The sequence below is a fragment of the Benincasa hispida genome, chromosome 12, assembly GCF_009727055.1.
Source record: "Benincasa hispida cultivar B227 chromosome 12, ASM972705v1, whole genome shotgun sequence".
Taxonomy (NCBI): Eukaryota; Viridiplantae; Streptophyta; class Magnoliopsida; order Cucurbitales; family Cucurbitaceae; genus Benincasa; species Benincasa hispida.
Window position 1 is genome coordinate 23990034 of NC_052360.1, and position 16640 is coordinate 24006673.

Here is a 16640-nt window from a genome sequence, read left to right on the forward strand (position 1 = left end):
TTAATTAATTAATCTCGTATCATTATAGCATCTCGATCCCTTACTAGCTCAATAAGGGTTAAATAAGAATAAATTAATTTTGGATTAATTTGAATTGTTCAAATTAATTAAAGGTAATTAATTGTATAAGATGTAATTAATATAATGTATACAAATACATTATAATATAAAGTTTAATGAGAGAGAAAAATATTCAAATATAAAACATGTGATATTTATATTATGTCAATAATATAATGTTTTATTTTAATATAAAATTCTTTAATTTAATTACATTAAAACTAGTTTTTATGTAAATTAAAATAAGTTTCCATCGTATTAGTGGAGGAGTTATTGATAACTCCTCCTCCCTCTCTCTCACATAACATAGTGTGTTTTTGTTCTTTGAAACAAAAAGTTGAATGTGATTTCCACTTTGACATTTCTTCTCAAAGAGTCATCTTTCAAACAAATCTCTTTCTCTCATCAAAATTAAGTAGACGAGCCTACAACTTCGTCTTGACTCTTACCTTGAGAATAGCCAAGAAAGGCTTTAGTGGTGGTGTCCAAGAGAAGCTATAACTTTGTTGTGTTCATGGAAGAAGAGTTCGTGATCTTCGGGAGAAGAGAACGTGAAGAAGTGTTTTTCATCAAGAGTAAGTTTCTCACGTTCTCTTTCCTCTCTGTACCTTTTTGTGGTCAGCATGCTTAAAGTTGTTTATCATTATGTGTTTTCTCTCTCTCTCTCTCTCTCTAATTATTTTTTTTATTTTTAAATTTTGTTCTAGAAAGAATTCACTGACACAAAGGCGATCACTTATTTTCGCATCGGGTTTCGAATCCTTCAATGAGATCTCCAGTTGTTGATTGGTTTCACCATTCTCATTTTCTTTTTGTTGTCGAATTACTCATGCTTAGATATGCCGGATCTATGAAATCTCCTCACAATCTGAATCATTTTTTCACGTTCGTTTCAGCAAATCTGGCGTTATGATTTTTCGAAAATCGTAAACCTGTTGTTCACACAAGTGTTTCATCATCTTCATGACTACCATTGTTTTTCCACTATTATGTCTTTAATTGAATCTTTGTCTTATCATGAAACTAATACTAACTCTCTTTTGCGACAAGCAATGAGTGAGGAACATCAAGCCTTAAAAAATATTCACACTTGGAATTATATTGATCTATCTTCTAGCAAAAGACTTATTAGTTGGGAGTGGATTTAAAAAATGAAAAACACAATCTGATGGATTTATTGAACGTTATAAAGCTTGTTTTATTGCAAAAGGCTATTATCAGATTATGGTATTGATTATAAAGAGATCTTTGCTCCAGTTGCTCAAATGACATATGTTCATAGTTTTTTGGTTGTTGCAGCCGCCAAACAATGACCCCTTCTTCAGATGGATGTTAAACGCATTTCTTAACGACTTTCTATTTGAGAAAATTTATATGAAACCACCATTTGGTACTTCTCCTCCACCTCAGAACGTGTGTCTTCTTCGACATGCCTTATACAGCCTGAAACAAGCTCCACGAGCTTAGTTTGCCACATTCAATTTCACCACCTAACTTGAGTTTACTTCTAGTCTCCATGATACATCACTATTTACACGTTAGATCCCTCGTGATAGTATTATTTTTCTTTTTTATGTTGATAATATGATTATTACAGTGATGATCCTCAGGCTGTCTTCGATTTGCAATGCTACCTTAGAAAATACTTTGAGATGAAGAATTTGGAACCACTCAATTACTTTCCTTAGACTTGAGATTTCATCTTGCACTACTGGATATTATTTATCCCAAGCAATATTGGCTCAATGTGGCATTACTTATTTTTCTATTTCCTCAACACCAATAGATTCAAATGTTTGATTAACTCTCTACTGTGGTAATCCTCTTGAGGATCTTACTTTGTATTGAGAACTAGTTGGTAGTCTCATTTACTTAATGGTTACTGCCCAAATATTGCCTACATAGTTCATCATATTGTTAGTCAATTCATAGAGGCTCCTTGGACTATCTATTTTATTGCAATATGTCGTATTCTATGCTATGTTAAGGGCATTGCTCATGGACTACAGTTTTCTTATCATTCATCTCTAGTGTTATCTGGTTACTTTGATGCTGGTTGGGCTGATGATCCTAGTGATCGAAGATCCACAACAGGCTATTATTTCTACTTGAGGGTTCTATCATTTCTTTGGCTTAGTAAGAAACAAATAGTTGTCTCATGTTCTAGCACATTATCTGAATATCACCCGCTTACTGATGCTAATTTTGAGTAACTTTGTCTTCGTTGGTTACTTATAGACTTGGGAGTTCCTCAGCAGTTTACTACTCTCCTTTATTGTGACAATCTTAGTGTCATTTAGATTGTTCACAATTATGTATTCTATGAATGCAACAAACATATTAAGAATAATTGTTATTTTATTCATCAACATCTCTAGAGCAACAATATCCTTTTACGATCTCTCCGCTACAAACCAACTGGCTGATATCTTCACTAAAACCCTACTTTTGCGTCGATTTAATCAGTAATTTAAGAACTCAAGTTAGTTTATACTTTACCACCTACAGTTTGAGGGAGAGTGTTACCATAATTGAAGCGTCAAATCTATAGTTTCGTCAATTATGGCTACAATTTAGTTTATTCCCTTTTGTACTCTAGCTATTGTGTATAAGTTTCCTTATAAATCATTTTGTACAATATCGAAGAACTATTCCATTAATAATATTAACATGGTATCAGAACCCTATCACGATTAGATTTTCCTTTTTTTCAATTACTTTCTACAGTTGCTATAGCCATTGCTATCACTCCTGTCAAGTCTTTGCTCTGTTCTTCTCACGAGATCGTTCAACTTTTGATTTGCTCATCAGGACTTATTATATATAACCTCAAACTTTAGACACCCAACTTTGCAATCCAATAAATTATAGTTATTAGACAAATTAAATTTTGAATTAGTTATTTTCTTGAAAATTAAAATGTTATTATTTTATATCCAACTAGTGGATGGGTTGACACATCAACTACACTAAAGGATGAGTTATATAAAAAAAAGTGATGTCTTGAAGTTGACAAATAAAGAAAACAAAAGACTGAAAATAATAAAAAAATCAACACATAGATCTACGTGATTTATCAATATTGTATTAGCTATCTTCAGAAAGTAAAGGGAGAATAATTTTATTTGAGAGAATAATTCAAATTACAAAGCGGAAGCATCTCTAGAATTAAAGAGTTTCTATAGCATACTTCTTTACACCCTAGAATCAAAATCGTAAATAATAGAACTATGCCAAATACGAAGAGTCAAATTAAAGATTCAAGGCATTACAATAAATGAGTTGCTAACTTATCTTCCTTACACTAAGTAAGGATTCTTCTCAAGCATTCTAACGAAGAGTTTAATTGTGTTCGATCCCTTTGGGAGAAGTTTATTTATTGTCTTAAGTTAGGAATGCAACAAAGGAAAAAAAAACTAAAATAAACCAAGTTGATCCATTGATTTGGTTCAAACTTTTAGAATAAAATGAGACATCTTAATTTATCTTTAGAGAAAACAAAAAATTATTGGTTCATCTCAATTTTGATTGAAAAAACTAGATAAACATTACAAAATCTATGAGTATATTCTCTTAAAAATAAAATCAAATCCTAGGTCTTTAGTACTATAATTATTATGGTGGATGTAATCTGTTATTTAGAAACAATGGCAACTATTATATGTGTGTATGAAGGCCCATAAAAGAAACAAAAAATGTTCCATTTCAATCTATAGAAAAAGAAACATACCTAATTTTAATTTGAAAAAAAGCAAAAAGACACAATTCAGAATAAAAGTAGAAATAAAAGTGAAACATAGGAAGAAAAAAGCCTCAAAGTCGAGAACCAAATTGACAATAAATTGGATCTAATAAAAATCAATCCATGATTTTGTCTTATACTGGACTTGGCTTAATTCCCTTCTTTATAAAATCTATAGGTTCAGTTTGATTCTTGATTGGATCTAAAACTGAGAAAACTGAATCGATTCTCAACTAATTTTTTTTTTAAAAAAAATTGTATGATTTTTCTTTATTTTTATCTTGTCTCTTATCACTTTTTTTTCTTTTAAGTAAATCGAACAACTTTATATAGTTGTTACGAAATATACAGACTTTGTGTTACAAAAAGCAACGTTTTTGCACAAATTTTTAGTTGAAAGTAAGAGCTCTTTTTTAATAAAGTCTTAAAATTAGATTCTTTCAGTGACAGAAAGAATATGAATTTGTTGAAGCTATGAAGCATCTTAAAATATTCTAGTGTTCTTCAGTTGCATCCAATAATAATTTAAATATTATGAATTGAGGCTATCTGTAAAGACATGATTGAAACATTGGAAATAATAATTTTGACTTTTATGTAAAATGTAGGCCATTCTTACTGGATTTTGTATAAGCTGGGGTTGGACAGTTGCTTTGCTTAAATAGAAATGCATTTAAAAAAGAAACATCACAAGATCATTTATACAGTTCCCTATATTCTTTCAAGTTGTTTCATACACAAAATATAATATGTTATATTTAAAACACATTTGAACAAGATTTATCATGTGAATGAAAAGGATATATTACAGCTGCTAAACTTTGTTTAGTACCTAGCATGCATATTAATTACATGCCAATTAAAATATGGTCATATTTAGTTTATGAGTTTGATATTAACAGTATTTGATTAGTTGTGTAACACTAACATTTCAGCTAATTACTAGGAAAGAAGTGGCCCAACAGTCAACAAGTGAACAGAGTAAAGCCATTTAAATTGGGTGCTTTCAACTCAGCCACCAATTTTAAATATATTCTAATATTCTATAATTAATTTTTAATCTATACTTAATTTGCATTCCAAAGGTAACGCAGTTGGTATAGCTAACTTCTTGATTGAGAAGATATACGTAATTAAATTATACTCAAATTTCTCGGGATAAAATGCAACTTGTATAGAAAGTTGTAGTGATAAATAATATCAAGGCTAAATTATTTATAAAAAAAATGTCGTTGAACTTTATACTTTTGGATAATAAATATCTCTGAACTTTTAAAAATTTCAATAATATCATTCGTTAGTTTTAGAAGGAAACCATTAATATTTCGTTTCAAAAATATCTCCGAGCTTTCAAAAGTATAAAAAAATATAATTAAAAATTTAAAAATAAAGTTCTAAAATACTCTTATGGTTGGTATATTTAATACCTTATTACAAAAATAATTCTAATTTTTTTAAAAAATAAAAATAAAAATACTCATACTATGATCAATTTTTTTTCTACATTTTATGGTAATATTCTATTATGTTATCAAGTGGGCAAGTTGACATTGATTAGTTAATTTGTTTATGTGAACAATTTAAGTGGATTCTATCTTCTATTTATAGAGAGAAGTCCCATATATTGATTCTTGGGTGTTTCACAGGATTTTGTGTATCGTTTCTAAATCATTCACTGAAGCTAAATATCGTACCTACACAATTGTGACAAGTGAATTAGTGTATATTCATCAATTATGGTAAGATTTTTTTATCAAAATCTTGTAACCAACAGTCGTATATTGTGACAATCAAGCAACCATTATTATTGCCACTAATCCTATCTTCCATGAAAGAACAAAACATATAAGAATCATCGAAGGAGTTATGAAACTGGTGTCTGTACGACATTTACAATTTAGCACACGTATGCACTGAAGCTTTGTCTTATTCCACTTTGTAATTAATTTTATCTCAGTTAGGGGTTCCTAATATCTTCACACCAACTTGAGGAGAGTATATATTATGATATGAAGTGAGCAAGTTGGCATTGATTAGTTAGTTAATTGAACAAATTTTTGTTATGTGAACTAGTTGATAATTCAGTTGTATTCATCTCTATAAACAAGAGAGGAGCTCCATGTATTGATTCATTGATTTTCAACAAATTTAAATATTACTCTTCTCCTCGATAAGTCTAGTGTATTGTTATAGCTAGATTCGGTTTGGTTTCTATCCATTTCATAGTGAGATTTTGTCCACTTTATTTTTTCCTTATTATTCTTTATTTTTGGATAATTTTGTTCAGCAAATAAATTATCCCTTATGTTTCTATCCATTTTCTTTCCATTTTGAATTTTGAATTTATAGATTTTAAATATATTTGTTGAATGAGAAATTTTGGACCAATCACAAATTGCCGTGTAAGTTCTCAAATTAATGGCGAAATTACCAAATCATCAAATTTGAGTCCAATTAAAGGTTGACATGTGTCTCAAATCAAAATTGAAGATATAAATTGACAAATTCTGATGACGCAACGTGTTTTCATCATGATAATTGGATTGAATAAAAAGTTTAGTCTAATTTGATATTATTATTTGAGCTAAAGTCCAATTGAGTACAAAAATAGGCTTAATTTGACCTAAATGTCAAACAAGACCAAAATTCAATTAGTTGTGCCCAAGGGCTAGGTCCATGTACCTCAAGCCCATAAAACCCATATGAGAACGCTATAAATAGAGAAGTTATCTTCATCTGTAGGGGTCATATATTTTAGACTCCAGAGAGTCTAGAGAGAATGCTCTACTATAAGAAGACTCCCTGACTTTTGAACACTGAACCACTCCTTGAAGCTCAAGTCTAGAAGATACAAAGATTCTTCCAAAACTTCAACTTCAAGAACATCACACGCTCTACTTCCCCAAGTCAAGCATATGCATTCAACTGAGAGAGAATCAAAAGACTAAGTACTATTGATTGAACCACATCCGCATCAAATCAACATCAACACAAGTTTAACTCCACGAAACAAGTTTCTCCAGGAACCTTGTGCGAACAAATTGACATGCCCAGTGGGACCTCTTTACCTTTCATTTTTCTCTCAATAGTCAAACAAACCAATGGCACCAAAGAAAACTGCATCCAAACTACTGCAAGTAACTCATACATGAGACCCATCATTCGTATTTGTTCGAAGGAGACCATACAGGAATAAGAACAAGGTTCTGCCATTGCACATAACATTTTGAAATAATTAACTGGATCTTCAAGAGGTGGGATCGTCATCAAGAAAAATTCCTTGTTTGACAACCTTGCTTCTGCGTCTGATTGAGTGAAGAGAGAATCACACCCGGATGTAAAGTCTATTATGATGGCAGCTGTAACAGCCGAGACGACCATGACAGAGATGGAGAGGAAAATAAATTTCATGATGAAAGCTACTGAGGAGCGAGATCATTAAATTGCTACCTTAAGAGATCAGATGCAAGCTCATGAAACTGTTGAGTTGAGTCAAACTCCTACTGTCAAAGCTAATGACAAAGAGAAAACTATATTGCAAGAAAATCAGCCGCAACAATCCACCTCTATCGCCTCGCTGTCGGTCCAATAGTTGTAGGATATGATCATAAACTCCATTAGAGATGAGTTTAAAGGTGAAGGATCTCATAACACAAAGTTCCATGAGTGCGTTCGGATCGCTCCGATCTCATCGTGATCGAAATATGACATTATACATTCAACACATACAATTATGCAAATAAACTCTAATTAATAGCATGCTACGAACAACAAAATAACAAAGGGACAGAGTTCCATACTAGTTGAAGAAAATTTTCACACTCCGGAACTCTAACGCGGCGGAACCCTCCAAGTGTTCTACCAACGCCCGACGGATAACGTCGACTGCAGCAGCACGAACAACATGAACTCACGATCGCAACGGGGACGACACCACCACTAATGAGCCCTGGGTATTCTCGGAGTGAAAACCCAAAGGGTGGGCTTTATTGAATTTGGTAGCAAGTGGGAGAGAAAAAAACGCTATCGAATAACAGAAGTGCTTATCATCTAGAGGAGCTACACGATCGTGTAGGATTTACTGAACGATCATTTAGAAAAAGGTATACGATCGTTTAGTTAAATTGACACACTATACGATCGTTTAGAGAAGCTATCCGATCATGTAAGCAATAGTGTGCGATCGTTTAGCGCAAGGTGACAATCGTTTAAGCGGAGAAGCGACTATCTATAGGCTTTCGAGCGATCGTTTTACAAAACACCAACGCGCTTTCACGAAATCTTTTGGGCGAATCACGGATTATCAATTGCACGATTCAAAAATGAAAACATTTTTCATTTTAACCCATCGGTTACCATAACTGACGTTGCCTACTAACCCACGTCCAAACGTGATATTTTTTGCATAATAATCTTATAATTAACCAATTTAATTAATTAATAAATATAATCATATTACATTTTTATCCTATAGTTTGATATCACATATCTATTATAGTATTTTCTCCCCTACTTGATATAAATCATATTTATAACTAATTTCCTTCATAATAATGTATCTCATACATTTAGCCAATTATATCATATATAATTAACTAGTCAAATTATATCATATATAATCGAACTTCCTCTTGTCAATTGGAACATTTCAAATTAACCCAAATACTGGTTTTCGACTTTTATCCAAACTACCCAGGGGACCTAATGGACCTGTGGCTCGAAGCTCCAATGGTACGTGAATAGCTGACTAAACTCTTTAGCCACGAGACCCACCATTCGTTAACTGTCAGTGATTCCACTAAAGACCAACAACTGAACTCTTCTTACCACAAATATATTTCTGTGTCCATCGGATATAACCAATCATGAGTACGATGACCCTTCACAGCTGCTCGTAAGTACAGCTGGGCTAATTTACCATTTTGCCCTTGTAGTTACATCTCACTCCTTAAGTACCACTGATTCCTCTAATGAACTGTAACGTGGTTTGTATGTATGATATTCACTGCTCATGATGATGTGATACTACTACTATTTATGCGTTAATTAAAGATGCTCAAGTAGTATGCCCTGCGTTGTCACAAGTTTCCTTACGATAGAACCATGTATAATTCCACCGCAAGTTTTTTGGTGTGATCTGAGGTCGAACATGGGGAAGTGGTGCCGTTTATTGCGGCATGTTCATGGTATATGCGACCGAGTTTTTCAATTCTTTATAAAAGTATGTACAGTATGTAAATTACAGTAAAATAAAGGAAAGCAGTAAGATGCGATAAAACATGAAAATACAATAAACCTAAATTAGATGTCACAAGATACAGGGTTTATGTGCAAGATACTAGGATTAAGGCTGGCTGTGAAGGTTGTGCAAAGACGTGGAATGCGAAGATAAGTCTTGTGAACAGATTAGAAAGAGAAAGATAAGTATTACAAACAACGCAAGTTCTTAATCGAATTGAAGGTACAAATACTGTTCCACTCTTCTCTTGGCGTACCCCTTTCAGTGATCGGTCGCATTTCCCACATGTCTATGGTGAAACAGAGTCTAACGTAATGAACGCAAGGTTGCTTCCATGTCTGGAAGTATTACTTTCTTTAGTTAACGCACTCTTCTGACCTTCTCTCAATAGATCAGAATGACATCTTCACTTCTGCTCTCACAGGTGAAGATGCCGTCTAGCATGCTTTAGCTAAACATATTTGATAACTTTAATACATATTAAGTTCTTGGTGATTCATATTTCTCATCAAGATATTAAGAAAACATCATGGAGAAAGTGACTAATGGGTAAACAAAAACAGACAGAGAATGGTAAATGAAATCTATCGAAACATTTAATATTTCTACTAAGTGTTTGATACATGATGTGTGAATGTAGAGATAAAGAAAACATGGAATACAGTGAAAGAGAGATAGAACAGATACAATCAGGTGCCAATGTCTTGGCACAGATTCAATGGAAATCTGATTGCCGGATAGAATGGTTTTGATGGCAGGAAGAGCTTCCCTCTCAGGCTTGCTCCCCTGGTAGCAGGGGTCTCTGCATAGAGCTTCGATCGGGTATACAGCTGGTCGGATCTGAGATTTACCTCTCGGCTTTATCTCTTTCTCTTCTCGAATTTCTTCTTTTCAGCACTCAACTCAGCCTTTTTCTCTTTAAAATCTTACAACACTTAGCCCAGTATCAAATAGCATAATTTTCTTTGAATTCGCTAGGGTATTTATAGGAGTAGATCCTTTGACTCCGGCCATGTGGTCCCCACTTGAGGGTTATGGTAATCCGTAGATGGAGGGATATTATTCCTTCTGTTATGCAATAAGACCATTAATTCTGCACAACCATTAGTTGTACACGTGTCTCAATCCTCCGCTTTCCCATTGCTAAATTGCATCTTTCGATCATAGGTTCACATGCGGTGTTTGTTTTTATTATTGCATGCGGTCGTAGAATAGCTCTGGACTGACTATCGCATTACACCGTTACTTCAATAATTGTCTCTTCAAGGTTGATCGACGAGCGCAATGTGATAGAGATGCGTTGATTAGTTTCTCATGAGCCTTGAGCGCAAACGATGACTTGGTCTCCTGCAAAACAGAGTAAAGTTTGGCTTGTCCTCCATCTTTTTGGCGTTAATGGGTGTAATTGCAAACATTTATAATTATTGTCATACTAAGTTAATTTTCATACAATTGGCGCATAATTACTAACCTTTGGCCGCAATATCTAAATAAGATGGCATAAATAACTTGTATTTCTACATGTTATCATGAACAATACAACATAGTCCAACTATGTGTGAACACCTCACGGGCCAAGAGAAGGTGTGTGGCGGCACATCGTTCAAGCCCCGGAATCAGCCCCTAAGGGAGCTATCTATTTATCTGCCTCAGGGAAGGAGTGAATTCCATCTTGTGTAGCCGAGTTTCCAGCTCCCTAATCAGACGAATGCCCAAAATGGTAGGTTTGAATCGGCAACCTGGCCACTCGCACCCATACAAATCAAAGGACCGAAAAAAACTTAGTACAAAACAATAAACTAGGGCATAAAAGTCTAGTACAAGAAAATCTCCCACTTGCCCTAGTCCAACCGCGGGCTATCCTGTAGACTTATGCTCTGTAGGTGACCCTCAAACACTGTAGCCGTGAGAGCCTTCGTAAATGGGTCAGCAACATTAAAATGGCTTGGGTTCAATTGTTAAGTCAGTTGTATTCATCTCTATAAAAAAGACTGTGCTCCCTTATATGATCCTCCTTTAGGAAAGTAGCATTTGTTGAAACAAACACCCTTTTTTCCGTCGGATCATAAAAATAACCCCTTCGTGTACCTTTAAGGTAGCCTACAAAAAGGCATAACCTCGATCGTGGTTCCAATTTCTTGGGATTAGCCTCAAGCACATGTGCAGGGAAACCTTAAATGTGGAAGTGACGTAAACTAGCTTTACGCCCATTCTACAACTCTAGAGGTTTTCTTGCAACACTCTTAGAGGGAACATAGTTGATTATGTATATCGCAGTCTCCACTGCGAAACCCCAAACGAGTTTGGTAAGGAAGCATAACTCATCATCGAGTGAACCATGTCTAACAAGGTCCTATTTCTCCTCTCTGCTACACCATTCTGCTGAGGTGTACCCGACGTTGAGAGTTGGGAAACGATTCCATATTCTATCAAATAGTCCGGGAATGCCAAGTCCAAAAACACTCCACCTCGATCTGATCGAAGTGTTTTATTCCATCTATCTAATGCGTTTTCAACTTCAGCCTTGAACTCTTTGAACTTTTCAAAGGAATCAGACTTCCGTTGCATAAGGTAAACATACTCGTACCTGGAGTAATCATCAGTAAAACTGATAAAATACTCATAGCCACCTCGGGCTCGCACATTCATAGGATCACAAAGGTCAGAATGTACTAACTCAAGAGGCTCCTTGGCTCTATAACCTTTTTCAGTAAAAGGTCGTTTAGTCATCTTACCCTCAAGGCAAGATTCGCACACTGGTAAAGAATTTTCTTCTAACTTACTTAGAAGTCCATTCTTCATCAATCTCTCAATCCTATTGAGATTGATGTGTCCTAAACGTAGATGCCAAAGTTGGGCATTTTCTTTTGGAGAAATTCGTCGACGTTTTGATTGAGTACGACAGTTCTGAACAATTCAGTATTATGGAAGGAATTAATGGCTAACGGCCTTAGCACATATAAATTCGATTCCAGATTTGTTGTGCAAATAAAAACACCATCTTTATGAATAAACGCTTTATTCACATTAAAAGAGATAGTATATTTACATTGCAATAAACACTCTACAAAAATTAGATTCCTTTTTAGTTCAGGAACAATATATACATCATTTAAAACAAGAAACCTATTCTGTAAAGCTAACTGGAGTCCTCCCACTGCCACAGCTGAGACGACGTGCCTGGTTCCTACTCGCATCGTCATCTCACCAGCCTCCAGCTGTTGCCAAGATCTAATCCCCTGAAAAGAAGAACAAACATGATTAGTGACGCCTAAATCAATTATCTAGGCATAATCATCATTCTCCACTAAACAAGTTTCAAGCACAAGTAAATCACATTTACCTTTATCCATCTTGGCCTTAGCCTTCTCTGCTTTCTTCTCTTTTAGATATCGAGGACAATTCCTCTTCCAGTGTCCATCTTGGTTGCAATGGAAACACTTTCTCTTAGCAATTTGTGGACGCCTACTTGGGACGATAGGTGGTGGGTTAGTAGGTGCCTTCTCTTTACCCTTACCATCCTTCTTCTTCTTCCCCTTTGCAGAGTTAGAAGAGGAAGGTGCAAACTTCATTCCTAAGGTCGAACCTCTATGGAACGTCCTGGAAGATGAAGCAACATTTGCCTCACTCTTCTGCCTCTCCTTACTTTTCAGTAAAGATTGGTATGTCTGCAACTCGTTAAGGAGAGTTGTAAGGTTATATTTCACTTTGTTAAGAATCACATTGCTAACAAAGTGTAGGAAGCTCTCCGGCAAAGAATGCAGGATTATGCTAACCTGACTGCCCTCATTGATGGTAGACCCATTCAACTCTGCCACATTAAAGTGGACAATCATGTTTAGCACATGTTCCCGAACAGAGGTGCCTTCTTCCATTTTGGAGTTGAATATGTATTTAAGAGCCTCATGCATAAGCTGTTCAGACGGTTGTCCAAACATCCCCTACAGGGACTCTATGATCTCAATGTTGAGACCATAGGCTCATGTTTCTTAGCCAAGACTTCAGAAAGACTTGACAAGGTGTAGGCTCAGGCATTTTCATTTGCCCTTGTCCATCGCTCGTATGCCTCCCGAACATTTCAAGCGGCATTTGGAGCTGGAATAGGAGGACAAGCCTTTGTGAGAGTGAATATGAGATCCTCAATGATTAGGATCATCGTGATCATGTGTTTCCATGTTGAGAAATTATCGCCAGTAAGTTTTTCGACGCTTAACAACGATAACGTGGCTGTTGCCAATTGAAAATGTTGCTGAAAATACGAAAAAAACTTTATTAGAATTTGCTAAACCACTTTTAAACTAATCAGTTTTGCAAAACAGCTTCAAGTACTCTAAGTTATAGACTTCTATTTTGCAATGATGCCCTAGTGAGGCAGGACAAACGCCACCGGTGGGGTGATCAGTTACCCCTTCGCTGGGATGAGACATTCTCAACCATTAGGCAGAACCAACTCTTGGAACTCAACCTAACAGCCACCATTTTTCGGTCTAGAATCGTTAACCTTTAATATTCCGTGTAAGTGTAACCTCTCGCTTTCGGTACCAGAGTCTCGCCCTAATGCGCTTACCGTAGGGAAAAGACAGATTAGGATAAAAGACTAAGTTACCTTATCCTCTTACAGGAGATCAAATAAAGAAACGCGCAAAACTGCCATCCTTCAGGGGACATTCCCAGGGTGCCTCGAGGCGATGCGCAGTAATGTTATTCAACCTAACGAGGGAGACCGAGGGATATACTGCCGCACTTTCCGCTCCCACTTACTATGAACATTCTCTCCATCCACCTTGATATTGACCTACCCAAATACCATCCGTTGGGGGGATATGCCAAAGGTGCCGCGAGGCCGAGTATAGATCTCACGGTGTGGACTATTTAGAAGAAACGTGAAAGGTTTAAGTGAAGCATCTTATGCCCTAAGTACCTCCCACTGAATGTTCTACCTAGGGGTTCATTAACCTAGACAATCCAACTACTAATTTTAGTCTAAGTCATCTTTTTAATCTCTACTCATAAACAATGTTTGTCTATGAAATATGAACAAGTTCAAGTAGTCACATTTAAACACTTTAATGGACTGTCCTTAATTGCATACATGCATCAAATCTATCTAATTCACCTTTCCAGGTAAGTTTCTAAGTAGGGATGTTACGTTTCCGTCAACTTAAATACCCCAGCCTAGATAGAACCCGTCGTAGACAAAAGGTCCCTTATAGATAGATTTGCTATACTTTAACCTTTTATTAGCCAATTTAATCCTATTAAACTGATTAAAAGATTAAAGCCTTAGGGTTACTAATCGTATTAGAACCGTGACCTTAGATCTATGTGATCCAAGTTTTAAACACTTTAAAATCATGAATTAAACCTAAGTGAGCATGCATATCTTTCTTATTTCTTTTAGTTCTAATTTCTCTTTAACTTTTAAAAAGAAACAACTAAAACCATTGCGCACAACGAGGCATTTATAATATTTCTAAAACAATCTATGTGTCATGCTTCATGCAATGTCCGACCATTACTATATATAACTTTTATGTAACTCGTAACAACTAAGCAAACATGCTATCATTCATCCTTATACTATAACAATTATTATATAAAGATGATGTATGTCAATGCTTTTTATGCATGCTTAAATATAACGCTTATATTATATGATGCATGAGCATGCTCTTACATAATTAAATCATGCTTCTCTAAATTATAACAATTACAATAAAGAGATGATGCATGACCATGGCATAACCTAAGGTGGGATTTACTATATGTGCATACCATATGACATATAAAAACATACATCGCATGTAATATATAAAGAGTTAATGGACCGGGATGAGCCTTTACAAAAACCGGAATGAAAAAATCCTATCTATTACATTTTTCATCGAGAAAATCGGTTCACAGGCGAACCGGGTCTTGAAATGCCAGGAGGTCTTCATCGTGTTGCAAATCTAGAAGGTAGACGATCGTTCAGCGCGCACTAAACGATAGAAGCATAAGTAAACGATCGCGTAGATGACAACGAGGCTGCGAAGCTTGATCGTCTATGCGATCGTGTAGCACAACGACAGGTAAACGATTTACCTCACGTAACTAAGCGATCATTTAGTCAGTTACTAAGCGATGAAGCTTGCTAACCTAAACGATCGTCTAGCTCATGCGCTTTAAACGATACGCGAGTGTCTCATCATCTACACGATGCATGCAACCAGGTAAACGATTTACCTGCGATGCTAAGCGAACGTTTAGTTAGTTAGTAAGTGATGAAGCTTGCTGACCTAAATGATCGTTTAGCGCGTGTGCGTGTTAAACCTGTCTCTTATACACATCTAGATGTGTATAAGAGACAGCATCTACACGATGCATGCAACCAGGTAAACGATTTACCTGCGATGCTAAGCGAACGTTTAGTTAGTTAGTAAGTGATGAAGCTTGCTGACCTAAATGATCGTTTAGCGCGTGTGCGTGTTAAACGATACTCAGCATTCGTGTACCTGATCGTCTAAGCGATACGATCAACTCTTGATCGCATATCCCATCATTTAAACGATGCGTTCAATCGCGATGGCGTACTCTTTCATCTTTATGATGCGATCAATAACAATCACATAGAACATCTTCTGTATGATACGATCAACCCTAGATCGCCTTCTTCTTCGAAGAACTGCAACGCTTGCCCAGATTGCGTACCACTCTTATGCAACGCTTGCACAGATTTGCTTCTTCGACGAACGATTCAAACTTCAAACAAACTCTGAATACAAACTCAATTACGATTATTAATGCCTAAAAACATAGGGTCCTTTATAAACAACGCAAATGTAAAAGGATCTAAATCAAACCGAGGCAAATCATCCCGAAAATATCCATTAATCCGCACATCCACAACAATATTTAACCATTAAATCAGCGTAGAAATGCACCCACTATGAATGTATATGTCATTTAGTTGCAACAGATGAAATCGGAGTATCCTTCAATTGGCTCTGATACCAATTGAAGGATCTCATATCGCAGAGTTCCATGAGCGCGTTCGGATCGCTCCAATCTCACCATGACCGAAATATAATATTATACATTCAACACATATAGTTATGCAAATAAACTCTAATTAATGGTATGCTACGAATAACAAAATAACAGAGGGACAGAGTTCCATACCAGTTGAAGACAATCTTCACACTTTGAAACTCCAACGCAGTAGAACCCTCCATGTGTTGTACCAACGCCCGACGGACAACGTCGACTACAGCAGCACGAACAATGCAAACTCACGATCGCAACGGGGAAGACACCACCACTAATGAGACCTGGGTATTCTCGAAGTGAAAACCCAAAGGGTGGGCTTTGGTGAATTTGGTAGAGGAAGGAGGAAATACGAATCGTGTAGGCGATAAGCAAGTGGGAGAGAAAACAACTCTATCACATAACAGAAGTGCTTATTGTCTAGAAGAGCTACACGATCGTGTAGGATTTACTGAATGATCGTTTAGGAAAAGGTACACGATCGTTTAGTTAAATCGGTATACTATACGATCATTTAGAGAAGCTATCCCATCGTGTAGGCGACAGTGTGCGATCGTTTAGCACAAGGTGGAC